We start from the raw sequence: 22,686 nt of genomic DNA, 5'->3' as shown, positions 1-22,686 counted from the left end.
ATATTCAGGGAGGTCAGAGAGCAAGAACCAGAGTTAGTGACGCCACAGGGTCAGCAGCGTGGCAGCATTGATGTCAGTATCTGTGTCCATAACCCACCTAACCCTACATGAGCTCATCTGCCTACGGGGGCAGGTAAGTAGCAGAAATGCTTGGAGTGGGTGCAGCCACTGGCAAATTGGCAAGTGGACATCCTAAGGAAACGCAATGCTCACCATCACCATATTGGAAATAGGGCCTCACAGTGTCAGATCTCCTTCTTATTCAAGAGAAGCCAGAAATTATGAGTTTATTAGCAATCAACCCAGATCAAAACCCAGAAAAGATATCATTTTATAATGACAAAGCAGGCACAGACTATTCAGAAATAAATTAATGAAAAATATTAAGAAGATTCTGATAAATGATTTAAAAAAAGAAAAAAAAAAGATGATTGAATGAACAGTAGAATGCACCACCCTCTTCAGTGGGCAGACTCAAATTTGGGGGACATAGAACATTTTTTCTTCAAAATAAATTTAGTATCTGAATGCAAATTTAGTTAATATTCCCAAATGGATTTAAGAAAAAAATCTGAAAGGTGATCCTAAATGTATTCCAGAAATATACCCATATATACAAATAAAATAATGAGGAGGGATGTTTGAATTTGTAGTATTAGAGACATTCTGGAAAAGGATAAAACAGGACCAACTCTAGGAGGTATTAATCTATGTTCATGGAAACATTATAGAAATAGTGCACTGAGAGTATGAATGAAATAGATTACATTTCAAGAATAGACGTGGATATTTGTGAGATTTTAGTAATATTATAAAACTGACACTTCAAATCAGTGGATTCAAGTACTGCAGTAATTAGCTAAATCATTGGAAGACCTGGTACAGTGTCCTCATTTATGACATTAAAATAAATTCCAGATAATTTTTTAATTAAAAAATAAAACACCAGAAATAACCCAACATGATTTAATCTGTTCAGATTTTCAAGCGAGAAGAACTTTCTAAAAAGCTTTTGGAGCAAAGACCAAAAAGAGCAAAGGCCCAGCAACTCAGCAAGGCCAGAAACGCCCACTGTAAAACAAAACTAACCCTCGCCCAACCCTCTCTCACGGTCCTGTGTTGCTCTCTGATACTTTCTACACTTTCTTCTTCCCTTTAAAGTCCAGTTTCTTGGAGAAGTACCTGCGCTGAAGACTTCTCCAGGGCTCAGAGCCCTGCATCCCCCACGGCCCTCATCGCAGCACTGAGACAGGAGTTGCACTGCCGGTGGCTGCGTGTTTCAAACTAGTCGGCACTTCCAGCTCCTATTTATTTGATTACCAGTTAGCTTTTGCCGTGGACAAATATTTTCCTCTCAGTGGAATATTTTCCCCCCTTAATTTTTGTTTTACTTAAATAAATTTAAAAAGCCCAGACAGAAAATTGTGTGTGCACATATGCACACACACAGATACACACAGATCTGTTTTTTAAAGTCTACCTAAGTATAGTCCTCCTCTGACTTTTCCCCAGTCTTGGCAATTAAAGCTGGGTTTTAGCTCTTGCTTTTTTGCCCCACACACACACCCTTTCTCACTATGCTCCTTTTAGTCAGTGTTCAAATCCCTCTGAAGCCAAGTTACAGCCTTCTCTGTGTTGCCTCAACTAGTTTCTCCCAACTGCTCTGATATTATTCTTTCTCTTGCTGGATTTCTCTTCTCCCATGTGCCATGTACATGGCCCTTTTCCCCAGGGCCTCGTCCTCAATCCTTCACTTGGCAGGAATGAATCGCCCCCACGGCCTCACCCGCAGCTCCTCTGAGCTCCTGACTGTTGAATCCAGCTTAACAACGGGCATCACTCCTCAGATGTCCCATAGACACTTTGCAATCAAAATGCCACACACAGAACAATCTCCTGGAAACCATCTCCTCCCCTTACACTCCCCCTGCAGATCCGCTCTCCAGATGGGTCACTGGAAAGTCACCTCAGCAGCTCTGTGGCCCGCCGCCGCGGCCCTGCAGTCCCCTCTGCAGCAGTCACCACTTCTGCCGCCCACGTCTCTATCCCTCTGCCCAGGGCCTCTCTGCAGGCATGTGCCACTTGTCTGGATTACCTGGAGTGGCCCCCGAAATATCCTTTCCCACCAAAATATGGGCCTCCTCCCAAAAATATTATTTTCCATTCTGCTGCCAGTATAACCAGATCTTCTTTAACATAATCATTATGCAATTCTCTTGCTTACATATATTCCAATATAGCGCTGTTTTTTTAAGGATACATTCAAGTCTAAGCACACAAGACCCATCATGACAGAGGCCTTGTGCACCTGATATTCCCACCTGTGGATACTTTGTTCTAACCCTACTTGTTGTTCTTCAGTCTGGCCAAGCCGCTTCATGCCGTGTACTCTTATATGTCTCTACCTCTCTGCATGAAGTGTCCACTCCCTCTACCACACATTAGAGAGCTAACTTCCTTTCACCTTTCAAAATTCAGTTCAAATATTTCCAGCTCTATGAAGTCCAATGTGTGTTCACCTGCTTAGCATTCCATCAACTACTCGCCAAGTCTCGCCTGCCCTGCAGAGTGCAGACACCATGTCTTACCTGTCTTGGTCTCCCCAGCAGTTGATACAGTGTTTGGCATAGCAGGTGCTCAGTGTTTGTTGGATAGATAAACGAATGAATCAGTAAAGAGATGAGAGGTCTACAATCCCCCCCAGTAACTCAGCTGCCATTTTGGAAAGTTCATTCTGCGGAGTTAAGGAAATGTCAATGCAGGTGGTGAGCAGACAGAACAGAGGTAAGGGCGTGGGGGAGAAAGGCGGTCCTGGAGAGCGCAGGAGAGGCGTGGGTGGGAGAGCACTGGAGAGAGAGGGAATGGAGGGGGCGGGTGCAAGGAGATGTTGAAGAACAACTGATATTAAATGCAGTAAATTAAATAGAGAACATAATAAATGAAGGGAAGATCAAGTTAACACAGCAAGGATGGAAAAGGCAGTACCAGAGACGAAGAGCTCTCACTTCATCACTTACTGCATTTCACTTACGGCACCCGCCCTCTGGGAAGGCAGCGCCAAGTTCTTGAGAGACTGGTGTTTGTGCTGTGGGTGCTCTAAGTACAAAATGGTATCTTATGGCTTCCAGATTTTAAGACTGATAGATTATTTCTCTTATGTCCCGTGTCTGAGTTCTCAAACAGCAGGATCTTTTGCTTCTGGGGGTGAGCTATTGTGGTTAATAACTCAGGGTTACTCCAATAATCTCAAAGGACAGTGGGGAAATCACTAGAACAAATAAAAGAGAAATTTCACTCAGAAAAAAACATATGCCCTATAGAAACTTGTGGGGGCCTTGGGGGCAATGTTACCGCCAACTCATCTAACAGTTGTATGTGAGTGCATTGAAACTCCAAGCTCAAGTCACTTAAACACGTATGAGAACCAGGGTCCAGGCTGTGGTGCTTCAGACATGCACGGGAAGATGAAAAGCCTGACTATTGCCTCCGACAGGATCAGTCCAGCCGGGGAGCGCAATGGACACAGACATGATCACGCACCATCAAGACAAGAATCAACTGCAATTCATGCTTAGAAAGGAGAGCAGAAAATCTCTAAAAAGTTGAGGGTTTGCTGCCAAGGCTTGGCAAGAGCCCTTCCAGGCAGAAAAGCAGAGAAAGATACTTCTGGCGAAGGAGACTAGGGATGGTGGCAGGGTGCGAGGCCTAAAGAAGCAAGGGTGGAGGGCTCCAGGGTCATCTGTCAGAAGCTGTTCCCCTTCAGCAGCTAAGAGGCCTAACTAAAAAGGCAGGTTGGGTGTCATTAATGATCATGGGGAAAACTGGGAGGAGGAAACTGAGGTCAGGAGATCACCACCAAAGGCACTTTATTTGAGAGGAACAAAAATAATTCAAAAAGCACTTGGAAATCCTATCTCCCATGAACGAAAAGAACACAAAATAAGTTTCACTCCAGCGTTGAATACAGAATAACAGACTGCCTACTCTCAAAAATGGATTGAAATTTCTAATTCGTTAGGGATTATTTAGAGAATAGGAAAACGAATAAATCTGAACAATCTCTCTAGAATAGCTGTTACTCCATCCTGTTATGTAGGGTAGAGTTAGGCTGAATTATTTAATTAGTATTTTAATGAGACTATAAAGTTCTAAAAGTCCTATCCATTTCTCCCAAAAGCGTGCAACTTTTCCTTTCAATGACCTTTATTTGACTTAACTAGAAAAATAACTATTTTCCAAGGCTTTTTTCGTGTGTGTTAAAATACCAAATGATATGCTGCCCTCAGAATGTTGTTGTTATTATTAATGCTGATAATAGCCCCAATAAGAAATATTTACAATTATGACTCATTTTGGAATAACAGGTCATTGGATTAAAGTCCTTTTGAAAATAAGCAGAAAAAACGAACATAATTTCTACACCAGGGACAGGAGCTGCACCCTTAATCGAACCTGGTCACTAAGCACAACAAAAGCAAAGATGAAACTCAAATCAGACACCAGGCCACAAAGCATAGCTGACTGAAGATGACACAAAATGACCTTTCATTCACCGAGGGAATCAGATGCTTTTCTATGTATATTATATATTTTAAAAGCAATTATTATATATATAGCATGTAATTTAGGAAAAAGAAAACTCCCTCTTTCTGTAGACTTATAAACAGGAAGCCCAATGGGGTGTCTTGCAGACATGAACCGGCATGCATAAATGCAAAGCCTATTGACAAAAATACTTTCCTGTCTCCTAAGCTTAAAAAAAAAAAGTAATTCAAGGCAGTGGTGAGCTCAAAGGTCTCAGATACAAAACGTGCACATCATCAGCCTTCTAGTAGATAAAAGTGCGCCATGCATAATAGAAAAGTTGAAGTTTCCTAGGGAAATCTATTTTGAGATGCAACAATTTAAAGGCAACCGAGAGCTCAAAACCAAGTTCAAACAAAGAGAAACAAAGGCCAAGCAAATTTACAGAAATGGACAAAGACATTGGAGAAGGAGGGGATCTGTGTTCTACCAATACTCCAGATCAGCAAATTCATCCTGAATTCAAGCCAGTGATGTGCCATGAGGTGACTCAAGGAACCAGGCTGAAACCATCGGCCAGAAGAAATAGGAAAAATGTCAAAGGCAGGTGTGAGGTGTGGAAGGGGTGACCCTGTGACCCTTGCTGCCATGAGGCAGGATGCTCTTGCGGGCTTTCTGCACAGGCTGGCGGGCTCACATGACTCTGTTTAGAAGGATATCAGCCAACAGCTGTGCCACACGGGCTGCAGCCCGTGCTGAGTCACATCTAGTAACGGTTCTGAGTTCATCCTTAGACGACATGACCAGAAGGATCTGAGAATCAATGATGGAGAATTACCTGAATGAGTATTCCATTTCATTCCTTGGCAGTAAACCTTCAGCATTGTACAACATAAATATTGACAAAGATATACACAGGCAACCTATTTGAAAGCCTGACTGCATAATTGCATCTAATTGAGAAAAGCGGGATCCGTTTCGGTATGCTAGGTCTTTGTTTGGCTCGGTAACCGATGCTTCTGAGACCCAAAGCATATTCTAGTATAACCGACAGCACAGAAATCCCCACTGATGACTTACTCATTTCAGGGTATTCATAAAATAACCCCAGTTTGCCCGTTGGATACAGATGGTTGTCCCATTCCCATCGTGGGGTGGTCTGTTCTGCTTCCGAAACTGTGGCATCATTAGATTCATGACCCAGCTGTCAAACAGATCAAATTATAAAGCAAGATATTATCAGACCAAGATCATAAAAGTATTACTGACATTTCAAGCTGAACACATCATCTTCCCAAGAATTTAATTTCTTGTTTTCAGGATAAATTTCTTTTTATTGCTGCCTACCTACACTCAAGTATTGTGAAAACTAGTCCTGACTACGTACCTTGTGTTTACCAAAATTGTAACGACTACTACTACTTTATCTCCTACCTCCTTTTCAGGTGGGCACTTTAGCTTTTAGAAGATACCTACCCTCATTAGTTTTTTCCCCCTATTTCTCTGCTATTATCCACCATGGCATTTCCAGTTTGTAAATTGTCAGAGAAAATAAGTAAAAGAAAGAAATACAGGGTCGGTGAGCTGGTGATAAGTGCTGCAGAGGAAAATAAAGGAGGGCGAGGAATGTGTGGTAGGGAGGAGTGTGGATGGGGCAAGTGACCTTTGAATAAGGCAAAGACGGAGGCAAAGGTGTGGGCAGAGGGAAGAGTGATCACAGGCCTTGAGGTCCCTCACGCTGGACAGACAGCATGGAGGCTGGTGTGGGCCAGAATGAATAGGAAATAAGTGGTGGTTTTGGGGGGTGGAGCCTTAGAGGCTGCCGTGAGGATGTTCATTTTTCCCTCTGAAGGAATTGTGGAACCATGGAGGATCACTGATCAGAAAAGTGATACTCTACCATTGGATCGAACAGGTCCAAGACCCTAACTTCAGCTGAACAAATCAAGGGCCAAAGAAGTGACATGCCACCTCAAATTCAGTGCAGAGCTTGAAAGAAACAGCCTCGACTCGCAGCCCAGTGCTCTGCACCCTTCTGGATGTTGTCCCACAGAGCTGTCTCTAAGGTTAAATTTTTTCCTCACTCAGAGGCTTGTGGGACAACTGAATGCTTCCCCCTTTTTCAAATGGCAATTTGTCCTGAAAGGAATTCGGAGTTGGCAGTGAAACAAGGCATGGACCTGTAGACTACAGAGCTGTTGTTCCTGAAAGCAACAGCTGGCGCGTGGTTTACTCGTGGAGTTCAGCAGAAGAGACAGAGCAACAACAGACAACTTAGCGTCTGGCGGAGCTTCGGCTGACTGCACTGCACGTTTGGATGGATTTCAAATTTGGACAGTGAGGCGTCTTCACACGAAAGGCAGGTGTATACATCATACATGCCCACACGTCTGTATGCACACACACGTGGACACACACAGAGTATATGATGTGACTTGCAAAGAGCTTCCCCTGCTAGGTTTCCCACTGCCTCTGATCTCAGCGTTAAAATTTCCCTGGCCATGCTCCCAGGGTTGCTACGAGATTTCTTTGCAATGGAACATGCCCTTCGCTTCACAAACTTTCCCCAATTCTTTCAATGATATTAGGGGAAGAGCAGGGAGCTCTGTGAAGGGGTGGGGATATGGACTCGTGATACCCCTGAATCTGAATCCACACTTCATGGCTTATTTGTTATTTAACTTTATTTACATTCAAAATGCAATTGTTGCAGATCTCAGAAGTTGATTTACACTCACTGCTGTGGCAGAATGTTGCGGTCAGTAGACCCATCACTGGATCCTCTTATTCAACACGTCCTTCCAATAATTCAGATATTACTGTATAACAAAATGCCCATTTCTATATTTTGATACCTGCTTTTCAGTATAATTATCTTCCTTCTTTATTCTCTAAATCTTATGATTTTTAAACATTTTTCTGAGAAGTGTTCCACAGGCACTTTACATAAGATAAGTTGATAAAGAGATCCTGGAGTTCAAAACCACATTTAAATCCTGAGATAAACTCAACTGTGCCGTATACATGGCTAGGTTTAGTCTGCTTCCTTTGTTACTTTGTTTAGTAATTTTTGTTTCAAACAACAAGATCCTACTGCATAGCACAGGGAACGACATTCAAAAACTTTTAATAGCCTATAGTGGAAAAGTATATGACAAGGAATATATATATATATATATATGTATGTATATGTGAATCACTATGCTGTATACCAAGAATTAACACAATATTGTACACCAACTATACTTTCAACAAAAAATGTTGAAATAAAATTGGGAGGTGAAACTTCGACTGCCCAGGCTGCTGTCAAGATGAAACGATTCAAAGCAGGCCAGGTATTAGCAAACCCCCTAACACATCAAAACCCCATATGGGATCTTCTTTTTGAGCAGCACAGGCTAACCAGCTGTGGTCACCTGTAAATAAGGTTGAAGTCACTTAGACCCTTGGCTTGGGAACGCCGTGGCCACCGGGGTGGGGGTCACTGCAGCACCTACGAGAATGACGGGGACAGCCTGCTCCTGATGCCGCTCCCCAGGCCGCAGCCCGGAGCACTGCAGTCAGGTCTGAGGTCCGGCCGGGAGCGCACAGCTCCACAGCCACTCGGAGCCCTGCGGTGCGGGTGGAGCTGGGACCGTGCTCGTCCATCACCCTTCCAGGCACCCAGACTCGGGAGTCCCCTGGGGGAATTTTTCTCTGCCTCATAATTCCTGTCTCAGCCTCTTGTGGAATGCGGTCCATGCCCAACGGAAGCAGGGCTTTAACCCTCCGGGACCCAAATCCATCACTGTTTGGATCCAGGATGTAACTTCCATGTTAACTCACCTGGTGCTCCCTTCTTGTGCTGAACTGCCCTCCCCCGTCGATGACATTAGGTCGTATTAGAAGTCCCGACTTGCTTGTCCTTAGCTAAGACTCTGAGCCTCTTGCTCAGTCTTCCTGACTGGAACCACTCTTCTGTGGCAGAAAAGCTTGGGCTGTCGGCAACCCATCATTGTCCTCGGTCTTTTGGGTTTTCTGTTGGTTTATGGTTCTCATGCAGGGATACCAATTTGCACATGAGAAACACCTGTAGACATTTTAAAAAATACAGACACTGGATCCTCCCCACTCTTCAGCCAAGGCTGGAAGCTTTCTCCCTCTAGCAGGGGTTACACAATAATTTGCTTGGGAATTGACCACACATATTGGCATAATCATGGTAAATTGCCCTTTACTCAGTGCTTCCCACGTGGCATTTTCTACTTCATGTTGTCTTAGTACGTTCATTATCACATTTAATCCCTGAATTATAGATAATCACCTTTTCTTTTGAGGACACTCCTACTTGCTAATCTTGAATACAAGTATCTTTGATTCTCTTAATCTATTTCATTCCTGAGTTTCCTGTTCCTGGATTTAAAGAGTGAATTATGGACACATGTATTTAAGATTCTCTTAATATATCTATCTGACTCATCCTCTAACCAAATCATATCTGGAGAAGAGAGATTTTCTCTTTTAAATATTTGCATTTTCTTACTATATAGTATTGCGTACACACGGTGGAAAATGTAGAAAGCATATAAAGTAAGAAAATTACAGCCATACATTATCTAAACACCAAAGGACAGTGCTATGTCATGTTGGGCATTTAACCATTTTTCTTAATATTTTATCATAAAATTTCCCTAGGGAAAGTTACTTAACCCTGGAATTGTACTAGACTTTTGTCAAGTACAGAATAACATTCCCAGAAATGACCCCAACATCAAAATAGTACGGGAGGCTGGGAAGGCCATAGGGCACTCAGCTTATTCTCTGAGTCCTACAAAGAATGCTGTTAATTCACTGATGTTACTCATTCGATGCCTGTGAGTCACTCACTCACTCAGCTGGCTCGGACTGAGACCTACTTTATACCAAGTGCCGATCCAAGTGCTGGGGAGACCCCAGAGAGAGCCTGGATCACGGCATCACTGTCCTTCATTTGCTCCCAGAATCCTACTCAACAAACCCACATGGGATTGGGGGGTGGAGGCAGGTGAGATATGGTAAAATTCATTTCATTATGTTCCTTTAGACATATTTAAATAGCATGAAAATAGTCACTAACTTTGATAAGTTTTCTTTTCCCTTCCGATGTATTTTTGAGGATGGGTATAGTTTTGGGGCAGCAAGAGTAATTGATAGATCTTTAGTATGTTAGGATTTTATATGAAAAATTAAGAAGGAAACTGGCACCTTATACAAAGGGAAGAGGCAGTGAGGAAAACACAAGCCACCCTCGAACTTGGCTACCATTCAGAATTTCTGGTATTCAAAAAAGGGAAACATAATTCAAAATATTTTCCCTAAATATTTTAGCCCAGAGTAGAAATACATGTAGGCAAAGTTCAGCTCACTGGAACCTACAACAATGTGCTTACTTAAGCGAAGGTATAAACAGACCACAGATACTATAATGCATCCTTTACTTTAAACTAGTTAATGTGAGCAAGTTTCATTTCACATGAATTGCTCAGTACCAATTTAGGAAATATATCCTTCTTGATTGGTAAAAATAGCTCACTGATAACCAGATTCAACAAAATTTAGTGTTAAATAATTAACCTATTTCCTTCAGGAAATGCTTTTGAGTAATCTGAGTTAAGTATTTCCTCTATCTGATCTATTTCTTTTCACAGAGAAAAGTAGTATTATTTGCACATGAGCTACTTTTACTCCTCTGGAGAAATCTGACTGTGAGCTCAGGGTAAGAGTTGTCTACTGCACAGTAGGGAAAAAAAAGATTCATTTCACAGCAAAGATCAGAATCTTTTTTTTGAGGGGCATGGTGAGCTGGGGGACAAGGGAAATGCCTTTGTTTGGAGACAGACCACAGTAATCCATCCTGAAGCTGAAAGATGAAGACCTTGTGAAGAAATGTGGAAGGACACACTGACACACAAATGTGTTCACTCTGCAAAAACAGAAAGAAGGAAAGAAAAAATAATTTAACTGCCCTATAAAGAGAATGGACAGAAAATTGGTAATAAGGGAGAGTGAAGGAAAGTTAGGGAAGGGAGGAGAAACAGTGAAAGGGAACTTGGATGCGGTGGGCAGAGTAGCAGGTTTCTGGAGCTTACAATGAAGGATGATAAGAAAAAAAGTAAAGTTTAAAAAAAGTTACAAAGTTTAAAATAGTTTAAAAATTAAAAAATGAAGTTAAAAAATAATTTTTCTATAGTGACATGGAAGATTGTAAAATGATGGAGGATTTTATTTCAAAATTCAAGTTGTTTGAGTTTCTCCTCCATGCTCCAAACAACAGTAAGATCTGCTTGTGTAATTGGTTTTGGGGGACACCACAGAGAGGGGTGAGCAATGCAGTTCGGTTGGCCAGGAGCAGAATGCTTTTGTGGAAGGCAAGACAGAAGAGAGATCAACAGTTTCATGAGGACAGAAACTCAAAGCCAGAAATTATCTTAAAAAGCTTAGTGTGGTGGGCAGAAAAATGTCCCCCCCCAATATGTCTATGTCCTTATCCCCAGAACATAGGAAGAGGTAATATTCCCTGGCAAAGGGGGCCTATGTTTGCAGTTGTGGTTAACGTTGCTAACCAGCCTACTCTAAGAGAGATGAGCTGGATTATAGAGGTGGGCCCATTGTAATCACCAGGGTAGTTAAATGAGGAAGAGGGAGACAGAAGAGGGGAGAGAGGAGAGGAGATTTGACCACAGGATCAGAGTCAGAGGCACACAACCATGCTGACCTTGAAAGAAGGAAAAGAGGTCACAGGCCAAGAGACGTAGGTGGCCTCTGGAAGCCAGAAAAGTCAAACATACAGTTTCCCCTGAGGCCTTCAGAAACAGCCGTGCCAATATTTTGACTTCAGCAGGCTCCTGCGTTCAAGAACCCTACAAGGTTAAATTTGTGTTGTTTAGTGGAGACTATTTCTTTTTTCTTCCTACTACCATGTCATTTGGGGATACTTGTTACAACAGAAAGTGAATACACTAAGCTCCTTGAAATGTTCAGAAATTGCAGATAACACTGGACTGTCCACTTTGATATGGGATAGGGCTTATGTGAAAATCCAAAGGACAGTGTGACCTTTGCTAACATCTGCTTTTCTCATTTTTAGGAAGAGAACAGTAAGTCAAAACCTCTGTAGTTATTATTTTAGACAAGTGTCTCTTAAAACATTATGTACCCCTGTGCCTTAGGACACCAAGAGAGTCTCTGTTCTTAGAAGAACATGAATCCCATGAGATAGGGTCTTACATCTGAGTCCCACAGTGGTCTCTTATTGGCAATGAGAACTTGGGCAAATCATTTACCCTCTTTAAGCCACAGGATCTTCATTTGAAAAGGAAGATAAGAATAAGGATTGTTTGGGTGATTAAATTGTACACACACACACACATATATGTACAACATTTAATACAGTGACTAACACATACTAGGCACTCAACAAATTCCTGTTATGGATTTTTAAATGCATGTATAAAAGGAGGAGAAAGTTGCGGGAAGTTGTGGGAAAACTTAGTTCATGGCCCCAAAAAGGGCCATCTCTCAACGGGCTCTGATCAGTCAGTCCCCAGTGATGGGCTAATAAGCAGAAACTATAGCACTTGAGGATTTAATTTAAACATAAAAAGGAAGGAATTTAAACATAATTATTAAACAGGAGGTATGTTTACACTGTTGGCTGGATCATCTTATCTGGAGAGCTTTAATAAGCATAGAGTCTCCCCTGTTTTAGAGATGGGCATGCAGGAAAATTACTTGGATGGGTGGGCCGTTCTCACCCCAAGATCACATGACTTAGTACTCACGGAAGTAACACCTCTTGTATGTTATTCCAGATGGACTGTCCTCCCATGATTATTGTCAGCTGCATCATCAGTTCAAGGAGACAGCCACCTGGGTCACACTGGAATATTAGAAAGAAAATCTCATTTAAATTTTAGATAGCTGTAACATGAAATAAAGTCATTATTTTATGCCTAAAAAAATCTAAGGAACAGAGAGTAAAGACACTCTTCATTGGGCAACTAAGAGAAAACATGAAACAGGTTAGACTGTCAGAACACAAAGCTGTATTCACACGTCTTCATTTCTGTATTTTCACAGCCAATACACCAGATCTCCAGGATAAGTCACAAATCTGCCATTAAAGAATGTGATGTAGAAACACGAGGAGTAGTATTTGACAAACTGGAAGAAGAACACCTTCATGGCTAGGTTGTTCCCACAGTCAGTCTGGTCCTTGGGATCTCTGCAGCTAGAATAAAGAAAAGTTAAGTCTGTAAAACTGTGAACAGCTTTGAGACCATAATCAAAGCCACGGACACATGAGTTAACAAGCTAAATATGTATATATATATATATATATATACACAATTCACACTTTTTTCATATAAGCTGTTTTGAATTCCTTAAAATAGCTACTATGTTAATTCCAACTGTACACACTGTTGTAAGAGTTTCTCCCACTATGAATGCAATATCACACAAGGCAAAAAAAAAACAAAGTCACCCGTTCCTTAAAATTTATAAGCACAACAGTATCCAATGGGCAAGAACTGTCCTCTGTCAGGTGTAAGTTGAAAGAAAGCTACTTCTAAACATCCTGCTAAGTGAAATTCTCTTGTCTCCCTGAACGGCAGGAAGGTAGGACTATTGAAGAAAACAAACAAAACACGGGGCAACTTGCTAGAAGCATTTGGGGAACATAAAACATCCTCCTAGTTCAAAATTTGAATTGGTCTTAGTGTTTTCAGAAGATGACCACTGAGCAGACAACTGGGAGAACGACCCAGCCACATGCAGTGTGTGGGAAGCAGTTAACTAGGGCCGCTAAGCCGCTGGCTGGGATACAAGCCAGAGAGAAGAAACATTTGTTATAGAAGCCACAGCTGATGAGAATGGAGCTACACTAACAGGAACAGCATGTGGGGAGGACACATAACAGTGTGATTACTTGTCCTCTCCGTAACGCACAAGCAAATCTGCCACTGGAACCACGACCCTCTTCCACTTATTTGCAATAGAGAGACTATTTACTTTCAACAATAGGGTACATGATCTAATGTAATTGAAATTATTATTAAGCACTGACATATTTACACAGAGCTTGGACATTCTAAAGCTATCTTTGTCCCTTTTACTAATGCATAGCTGCAGCTAATTCACTTCTCATATAGGCTAGAGAAAATACGTTTACACTTGAAGTTTTCTAAAGACTGTAATGTACTGGAATTGAAGTGCCTAAAAGATAAAGTCTCTGTTTTGACCTGGTTCTAAAACTGGTGTAGAAATGACCTCAGCTGCAGAAGGAGCTTAACAGACTCAGTCATCTTGATTGCCACTTTCTCATATATGGCGTTCAGGGTCACGATGATGTTAAAACTGATGAGGGAAGCAGTGATGGGCGTGGCCCACCTGCACAGTCAGGTACTTCTGGATTGGGTCTCTTCCATTCAGGTTCTTGGGAAGTTCTGCTGAAAATACAATGAACACTGAAAGTCCGTAGACAATGATCCCAATAACTGAAGCAATGGTCAACAGGACCTGACAACCCAAAAGCCCAGCAGCATAAGGCTCACTAATGATCATATTTTTACACAGAAAACTTGCCCCCAATCTACGCTTAAACAGACAACATGCACGTGCTGTAAACCTCACATAAACCTGAGAAGTGATGTAAATCTCATGTAAATGCCACAAGAGACGTGAATATCCGGCATGTTAAATTTTAGGGGAGGAGGAATGAAGGATGTCAAAAAGAATGAGTGCATCCACTAATGTAACATGCTGACAGCAGGAGCAGCTGTGTGCAGGGCATAAGGAATATATGGGAACTCCACTTTCTGTGAATTTTTCTGTAAACCTAAAACTGCACTAAAGAAGGAAGCCTGTTAAGTATATCTTTAAATGGCTGAAAATGGAGTAACTGGTGGCATGTTCTTTTGGAGACAAGTCTGTGATAGCAGAACCAATGAAAGTATCCCTTCTACATCTATAGAATTATTTAGGTTATGAACTAGTTGTAACCCATGAAGGGGATATGCTTCCTTTCAAGGGAGAACCTATCACTGATTCAGGGGTCAGCAGGTGCTAGCTGTCATCTTCATTCTGAATAGGACCAGTGAAGCTGTGGACATGCCCTGAGGGAAATAGTGGAAGTGACTGCAGGTCTCTGCTGATGAAAGCTTCACATGCTTTTCATACTCCTTGAGATCTTAAAATGACAGGTACTCCTACTCCCTGCATTTGCACAAGATTCATGTCCCTGATCCATTGTAGTTCTGACTGTGTGGACTCAAGGGCAACGGGAGTGTCTGAATCATAATTTGCACGTGGCTGGTAAGGCTTCAGTTCCTCACTAGGCAGGTATTTTTCTGCCCACTGAAGAATGCACATTAAAGGTACCATTTTTAAACTGTTTTCCTTCCATCTACCTTCTTGGTCATAGTCCAGAAGCATGTACTCAGGGTCCCTGGCTGCTCCTGATGGCTGCCCCAGAGAGAAAGCTACAAAGAATGTGAATTTCAAGACTAGGTGAACCACATCATGTTATTTACAGTAACAGCGGGAGGCTGGCTTGCACCTGCAGGGGAGAGCAGATGGAGTGTTTACAAGCCCCTCCTGGAGCCACACTCCTGCATCTGGATCCCAGCTCCGATGCTAGCTGTGGGGCCTTGTGCAAATTTCTTAACTTCTAGGGGCTTCAATCTCCTCACCCATATAATGGGGGGATAATAATAGCAATTTATAGGACTATTGTGATGAGTCAATGATTTATTAATTGTGAAAACAATTAGAACATTAACCACAGGCATGTGAAAAACTATACCTAAGTGTTAGCTATGAATATGGTGACCAAAGTCTTAAAAAGGTGTTTTTCTTAGTTTTTAAGCCATCACTTTGTAGAGAAAGCATTTTATTTTCTCCTCTACTCTCTTTCATCATCCTTTTCTTCACAGTAAGTCTTCATGATTGTGAAAGGAATAACTTTTTGGTGTGTGTGTGATTAAATGTGAAAATTAGTTAAGGCTGTGAAAAATGTATTATACAAGGTATATTAAGCCTTCCTCTCTTGTACAGCACATATAGGCTATTTAAATACTATGCATTTTTAAAAAGTCTGCATAATAATTTTTTAATTATATATTAAGTAATCTTAATAGTTAAGATTCTTTAAATGCTTACTATTGCTTCAGCACACATCTATTTTTCTAAATCCTCACAATCACCCTGTTGGGAAGGTAATATTATATCTCTTTTACAGATGAGGAAATAGGGCCACATGGAGATGATGCAATTTGCCCCAAATGAAGCAACTATTAAGTGAAAGAACTGAAATACTCAAAGAGCCCAAAGACACACTAACTGTAGAGCACTGTCTACTACATGGTCTGTGAAATCAATTGTAATTCATTTCAGAACTTTTACAAACTTGACACATTTCCATTTTTCTTCCAAGCACTTAATGGGTTCAATATTTCTTACGAAACAGGAAAGCTTTCCATTCTCCTTCCTCAAGTTTCTTCTTATTTATCATCATTTCTGATCATAATTTTAACATTTGCTCATTAAAGATAATTTGAAAGTACTCAGTACTGGACAGAACTGTTGTCCTGGATGTGTCCCCAGTCTTAGAAGAGGGCCCAGAATTTGCTTTAGGATAAATAACCTCCCTTTTGTTTTTAGTCCTGTGATTTAAGCTCGATTAACCAACTCTTTCTGAAGCACCAGAGGTAGATCTCAGTTGGTTTAAGACAAATAATACCCCTCATTGTATTGGCCTCACACATGATTGGAGAATTGGCAAATAACCCAGTAAGAGCCACTATTATGTGAGGAGATACGTGCTTGTGCCCATGTGAATGATAAGCTTCCTCTATCAAGAGAGGAAGCTGCCAAAGAGACCTCTCTTGGTTTGGATGGATGATCTGGGATGCTGAGTGCCTAGAAGCAGCATGCTGAGACATAATTGGACACAGAATGAAGACAGGACAAGACCAGCCCTTGACATCATCTGGGCTACAGTATCTCTCCTTGACTGAAGCCAGACCTCAGATCTGAGGTTTTCATTTACAGGAACCAATAAATCCCATGCATCCCCATTTTTTGGGTGTTGTTTAAACACATTGGAAATTGATTTTGTCACCTACAATGAAAGGACTCCAACTCTGAAAATGAATAAAAAATAAAATAAGGAAAATGCTTCTACCTATAGACATAATTCCTTCAGAAGGGTACATTGTTTGTATATTACAAATCATTTTATATATTAATTTTATTCTCAAGCCTATCGTAAGTGTAACACTTTGACATGTCATAAAATATTTTCATGGACACACTTTTTCATGGCTGCAAACTATTCTACTTTGTGAACGTTTGGAAGAATATTTTGGCTGAGATTTTATATATATATATATATATACATATAAAAATATGTCTGTGACTTGCATCCGTACTGACTTTTCCCTGCCATTTTGAAATACTTCCTGATTAAAAGTTTTTCAAAGCTGAATTAGTTGATTAAAACATAGGAATATTTTTGACTCTTGATATCAACTGCCAGACTGCTTTCTAAGAAAGCTTGAGGAGTACACCAGAAATTAACACAGCATTGTAAATCAACCATACTTCACAAAAAATATCCAGTAACCTAGGCATGGGATTGGTGATCACTGGCATTTCATCCTCATAAACAGAGCTGTGTCACTTGAGAGGTGGAAAACTACTTCATTTTGATGTGCACTGAGTGAATTACCATTGGAGTGTGACATCTATTTTTCTTTGTGAATGTGTGTTCCTTTTCTCTGCCTTCTATGCTCCTGAGATTTTTTGATGTTACCTTTGAAGTGATCTGAACTCTCTATGTATTGAAGGAATTAGCCCCTTGTTGGATTTGTAAACAAATAACATCCTCTGGTGTTTTGTTTAAAATTAGGATGCTTCTGATGCATGGAAATCTTTGTATACTTTCCTCAGAAACTTACTGTTCATCTAGAGTTTGTGTAAACATCCATATTTATTTCTAGTTTTTTTCTAATTGTGTTACTTTTTAAATGTTTCTGGAATTTATCACAATATATGGTTCACTGTATGATTTCAATCTTTTCTTTTCCCCCCAAGTAGCTAACGAGTGTTCCATTCACTGAATAACCTTTATTTATCTCCCTGATTTGTAATGCCTTCCATCTCTTATATTAAATTATTATTGATATCAGAGCCCATATCTGGACTTCCTGTCCTATTTTCTAATCTGGCTATTCTTGAACTACTAAAAGTCTCATTATCTTATTAATTATTATATTACTAATATGATTTTATTCACAATAAACCCCAAATCAATTTTATAACTTCTGATATTTTGGAGATATGATCTTTTAATCTAGAATCATGTGATTAAAGCATCTTTTATATCTTTCAGTAGTTTTTACTTTTATTTTTTGATAGTTCCTACTATCCTTTTCTTAGGTTATTCTTAGACATTTTACCTTGGTTGTTACTCTTGGGAAATTTTAGAAATCTTAATGCCTCCATCTGGTCTCTTAATCAGACCCTGGAGAATCCTAAACCACTGATCTGATTTGAACAAATGAGGTGAAAAGAATAGGGGGAAGCACTGTGAGCAGAAGAGACTGTGGAACCTCCAGAGTGGCGCCCTGCATTGGCTCAGATGTTCTCTGGAAAAAGTTTTCTCTATGAGACTTCATAGTTCCCAGCTTGATTTTCAGTTTTCTCAGGATTTCACATTAGATTTTAAAAAGTCTGTGGCAGGTTCTTACCCAGAAAAAGAGCACTTGCACAAAGGGTTATATGTATAAACTTTCCCCAGGTGGTAAATGGAAAACTCTCTTCTTCCTAATTAAAAAAACAAGTTAAGTCAATCAAGGGATTACACCAATGAAATGACTTTTCTCCTAATTGGTCAATAAATCCTAAACATAATTTAAAAAAAATAATTTTCAGACATAGCCTCATTATTTGTAATTGCATGGGTTTTTTCCTTTTTTTTGTTCTTTTCTTTTCCGTTAACGATGTCAAACAAACAACAAAATACGTACAGTGTTCATTTTAATACTATTTTTTGAAAATGCATATGTGAACAGTAAACTATTTCCCTGCCATGGTCTGAGCTTGGGGGTCTGGGTACCTGACGAGGCCTGAGCTTGCCTTAGATTTCAGAAGTGACGGTAGTGACAGCATAGAGTCTGTGCAGGACAGAATGTATCAGAGGTATCGGCAGCTAACTGGTCTCCACTGTGTGTTTCTTGGTTGAGCTTTATGTGTTAATTAGCTACAACTATGAAGTTTTAGTGTTTACATTTTAGAGTTTATATTTCGAATATTTTTAAGAGATGAAATCAGTAAGAATCAAGGTTTACCTGGATTATAAAAACAGATATAGTATAATAATAGCTGTCCCTAAGTACATGGCCCTTCCTCTGTGCCAGGAAGTCTTCCAAGTAGATTCTGTACATTACTTCGACCCGTCATTGCCACAGTCATGAAGAAGCAACCCTCTTATTTTTATTTTATAGGAAACTATGGCACAGAGAAGTTAAGTTGTCCAAGATCACTCAGGAAGCAAGCTGCTGTGTTCAAATATGAATTTAGGCAACTTCATTCCCAAGCTCTCACTACCACAACGCTGGCCTCTCTAAACAATGGAGCATACTTTCGCAAGTAAAGTAAAATGCTTCAATTAAAAAACTAAACAAAAAAATATTAGGCAATTTTTTAAAAAAGGAAGTACGATAAAGTGAAATGAGTTTTCATCTTCAATTTTTCAACAAGCATGTTCTAATGAAAATTTAAACTTATTAGCTGGCAATTTTAAATTTAAAATTGGCAGTTTAAATGACCAAAAAACTTTTCTTCAGTATGTTTTGTATGCTGCCAATATGATACGTTTTTGTTTTTCAGGACTCAAAAGCATTATGTACATCTAATTTTGTCTAAGTTTCAGCTTTCAACTCTGAATGTACAGTCTTTAACCAACATATGCTTTGACCCCCATCTTCAGTTGTAAACAATGGGAAATATTCATAATGGGGATTATTAGAAGCTTATTACATTGTAAAAGACAAATGTCACTTTCTATTGGTAGCTGAACCTCATTTTTTTCCATTTATAAAAAGAGGAGTTTTACCTGCTCCCTCCAGAACTTTTCAGTGCCAACATTCTGTAGATCTGTGATTCAATTTATTAAATCTATAGTTGGAGACATTTTCAGATGCTCCTAGTAAAAGCATTTTCTTTCCAAGTGTTATTCATGTTCACAACATACTGTCCTGCTGCTGCTGACTGCAAGTACCATCAGCTCTAAATTATCTCAGCTGATGGAAAGAAGCAATAATACAGATGACTCAAAAAATCATCTTTTCATAGCTCTGGAACGTTGATACAAAGATATATAGTTTTATTTTTTTAATTTTGCAGCAGGAGTGGCAGCAATAAATTTACATTTCCAATTATATAAAATGCCTAGCTCAAACACTGCTCAAACACTGATGGCATCTCAACAAATGTTTCCCTGCTTCTCCTAACCTTTCTCTGACTTTAGGATGAGAGTCATGCTGCTTTGTGCACATCCCAAACGGAAATGGGAGCAGTGACCGGGACTTAGTTAAAGACAAAGGGGCACCTAGTCTACGATGAAAAGGAGGCGGCAATAATGAAGGCACATGTGAAAAAATGGGAGTCAACTATAAAAACCAATGTGTCTTTCCTCCTACATCTATGTCATAGCAGCTAATTTATATTTTGCATTTATTTATTGGTGTTATGAAAGGATAAAAGTCAATGCCTCTTTTCTTATACACTTATACAAGACTTTTTCTTTTCCCCCATTTTACTGTTACTATGAATGAAGGACCACACTTCTCTTCTGTGTACACCATTCCAGTCAGTGCTCCTTCAACTTGGCTGCACATTAGAATAACCAGAGGAGATTTAAAAACTTCCCTATGCCAGAATGCACCAAAGGCCACTAAGTACCATCCGAGTTAGCAGTGATGGAATCCAGGCACCAACATTTTTTAAAGTACCCTGGTGATTCCAACATGCAGCCAAGGCTGACAAGCCCAAAAGTAAACAGACTAAAGTGCATCTAAACAGCGCCCGCTTTTCCTGGGTAATCTCATCTGTCTCCACGTGGGGACACCGCGCCTCCTATTCTGGCTGGACTTGTTCTTCCTGTTCAAACGTGTCCCATTTTTACTCAAGTTCTGCCTGGCGCCGCTTCCAGAACTCCAGAAGTAAGGTGACTAACAGAGAGAGAGAACAGCAGAATGTGGATCTTCAGTGATGACTGATGCTTCAGAAACCAGCACTTAATATTTATTACCGTTAACACTTTGGTAAACGGTTAATAAAATCACATTTATTTATAGGCGATACTAAAGAGAAACATGAGTTAATGCCTTTTTTTTAGAAAAAAGAAAATGTAGATTATTTATTGAACTTTTGGAAACAGACTAGCTCTCTAGCTCAAGAAAAAGTTATTAACATGATGGTCTGACGCAGGTGACTGTGTCTGATGCTAAAGTACCTGCTACCAGCATATTATGCCCACTAAAAACACAAATATCAGGGGGATGGGTATAGCTCAGTGGTAGAGCACGTGCTAAGCATGTACAAGGTCCTGGGTTCAACCCCAGTACCTCCATTAAAAAAGAAAATTAAAAAAAAGTAAAATTAACTGTCACAATTTAAAAGCAGTGCACGGTCCACCCTCCAAGCCTTCTCCTCACATCCCTGTCTCTTCTGTCCAAAGGACCTGAGGGTGGGGAAGGGGATAACAATGCTTTAGTAACCCTTGCATTTCTATTTTCCACCACCCCAGTCACACAAAATTAAAATAATATTCTTAAATATGGAAAACTGCCATTTTCCTCAATCTTCGGTAAAGTAATTTTTAGAAATCGTCAATCTGTTTTAAGACTCGTAACTTCAAATAGTAGACAAAAACAACATGAAATGTTTATTGAAAAATGTGGCTTCAGGGTAAATCCCCTAAGCCCTTCTTCCAACCAAACTGTTACCCCTAGGCCCTAACTCTAGAGAAATTCCAGAATAACCACTGTTCCCTCCACCATTATACCTGAGTCTCTACCATGCTCTGAGAATAAAGAGAAAAAAGACACAGTCCCTGCTTCCGGGAGCTCCTAGGTGCACAGGACTCATCATGAAATGATGGCTGAGGAGGCGTGTTAAGACGGCTTGGATAACAGTCAGCAGTGGGTGCTCGGGGCAGAGAGCCGGAACTGTAGCCAACGCTCTCCCAGAGGAGGGAACCACTGTGGTGAGTTCTGAGATGCCCTAGAAGTGATCAGGTGAAGTTATAATGTTAAGGCCATTTCTCCCTGGGGAGCTGCACATGCAAAGGAGGGAGGCCAAAGAGAGCCAGGTCACTTCCAGGAACTGCAAATAGTCTAGAAGTGAGAACAGGGTGTGGGAGGCAGGTGAGGCAACCAGGTGGAGAGATCACAGGTGCACATCACACAGGACTCTGTGTGCCTCCAAGGTAAAGGAGACATGCAAAGTGATCTAGAAAGAAAAAAGATAGAGGCAGGGAGACCTATTGGCAGGTTCATGTGAAGGCCTGCTGAGGCCCCGCTAGGAGGAGAGAGAAGAAAACATTTCAGCAGGTGGACGGATTGGCCACAGATGTGATGGAAGGGCAGGAAGAGGTCAAAGATGCCGGCCAGCTTTCTGGCTTTGGCAGTGTCCTAAATTATAGTGCCATTTCCTAAAACAAGAAGGGCAGGAAGAGGAGCAAGTCGTGAGAGGAGACAACTGATTCAGTTCTGGCTGGGTGCCTGTGGGCTCCAGGAGAGATGTCCAATAGGCAAATAAAAGTCTAGAAATCGGGAGAAAGTTCTAGGCTGAGCCAAGTAGTTTTCCTGCTTCAAGAGGCTAATGGTTGTGAGTGGACAAGCTCACGAGAAGAGATGTAGAGGGGTAGCTCTCACCGTCCTGCACATGGGAAGCATCTGGGAGACTTTAAAACATAGTGCGCCCCAGCCTGGTGTGGGGCCTTTGTACTGTTTATTGTTTTTTAAATACTTTCCTTTTTTGGGGGGGTAGTTAGATTTATTTATTTTAATGGAGGTACTTGGAATTGAACCCAGGACCTCTTGCATGCTAAGCAAGTGCTCAGCCACTGAGCCATAC

General features: G+C 40.7%; 2 long non-coding RNA genes across 3 annotated transcripts in view; one reads left to right on the top strand and one right to left on the bottom strand.

The window, feature by feature from the left end:
* Positions 1 to 22,686, top strand: part of LOC135320512 (uncharacterized) — a 257,975-nt gene that overhangs the window by 56,110 nt on the left and 179,179 nt on the right. The gene's annotated exons all lie outside the window — the stretch shown is intronic.
* Positions 1 to 22,686, bottom strand: part of LOC135320508 (uncharacterized) — a 49,361-nt gene that overhangs the window by 1,374 nt on the left and 25,301 nt on the right. Inside the window, exons 4-6 of one of the 2 annotated variants that reach the window (XR_010379676.1) lie at positions 12,324 to 12,421; positions 8,350 to 8,593; positions 5,605 to 5,728 (exon numbers count right to left, since the gene is read on the bottom strand). This is a non-coding gene — a long non-coding RNA (uncharacterized LOC135320508). Of the gene's footprint in view, positions 1 to 5,604; positions 5,729 to 8,349; positions 8,594 to 12,323; positions 12,422 to 16,964; positions 18,370 to 22,686 lie in introns of those variants that run through there. The other variant, XR_010379677.1, reaches the window with a different exon arrangement.

The sequence above is a fragment of the Camelus dromedarius genome, unplaced genomic scaffold, assembly GCF_036321535.1.
Source record: "Camelus dromedarius isolate mCamDro1 unplaced genomic scaffold, mCamDro1.pat HAP1_SCAFFOLD_176, whole genome shotgun sequence".
In the NCBI taxonomy this organism is placed as follows: Eukaryota; Metazoa; Chordata; class Mammalia; order Artiodactyla; family Camelidae; genus Camelus; species Camelus dromedarius.
The sequence above is the reverse complement of the archived record's forward strand: the minus strand, read 5'-3'. Positions and strand labels throughout refer to the sequence as shown.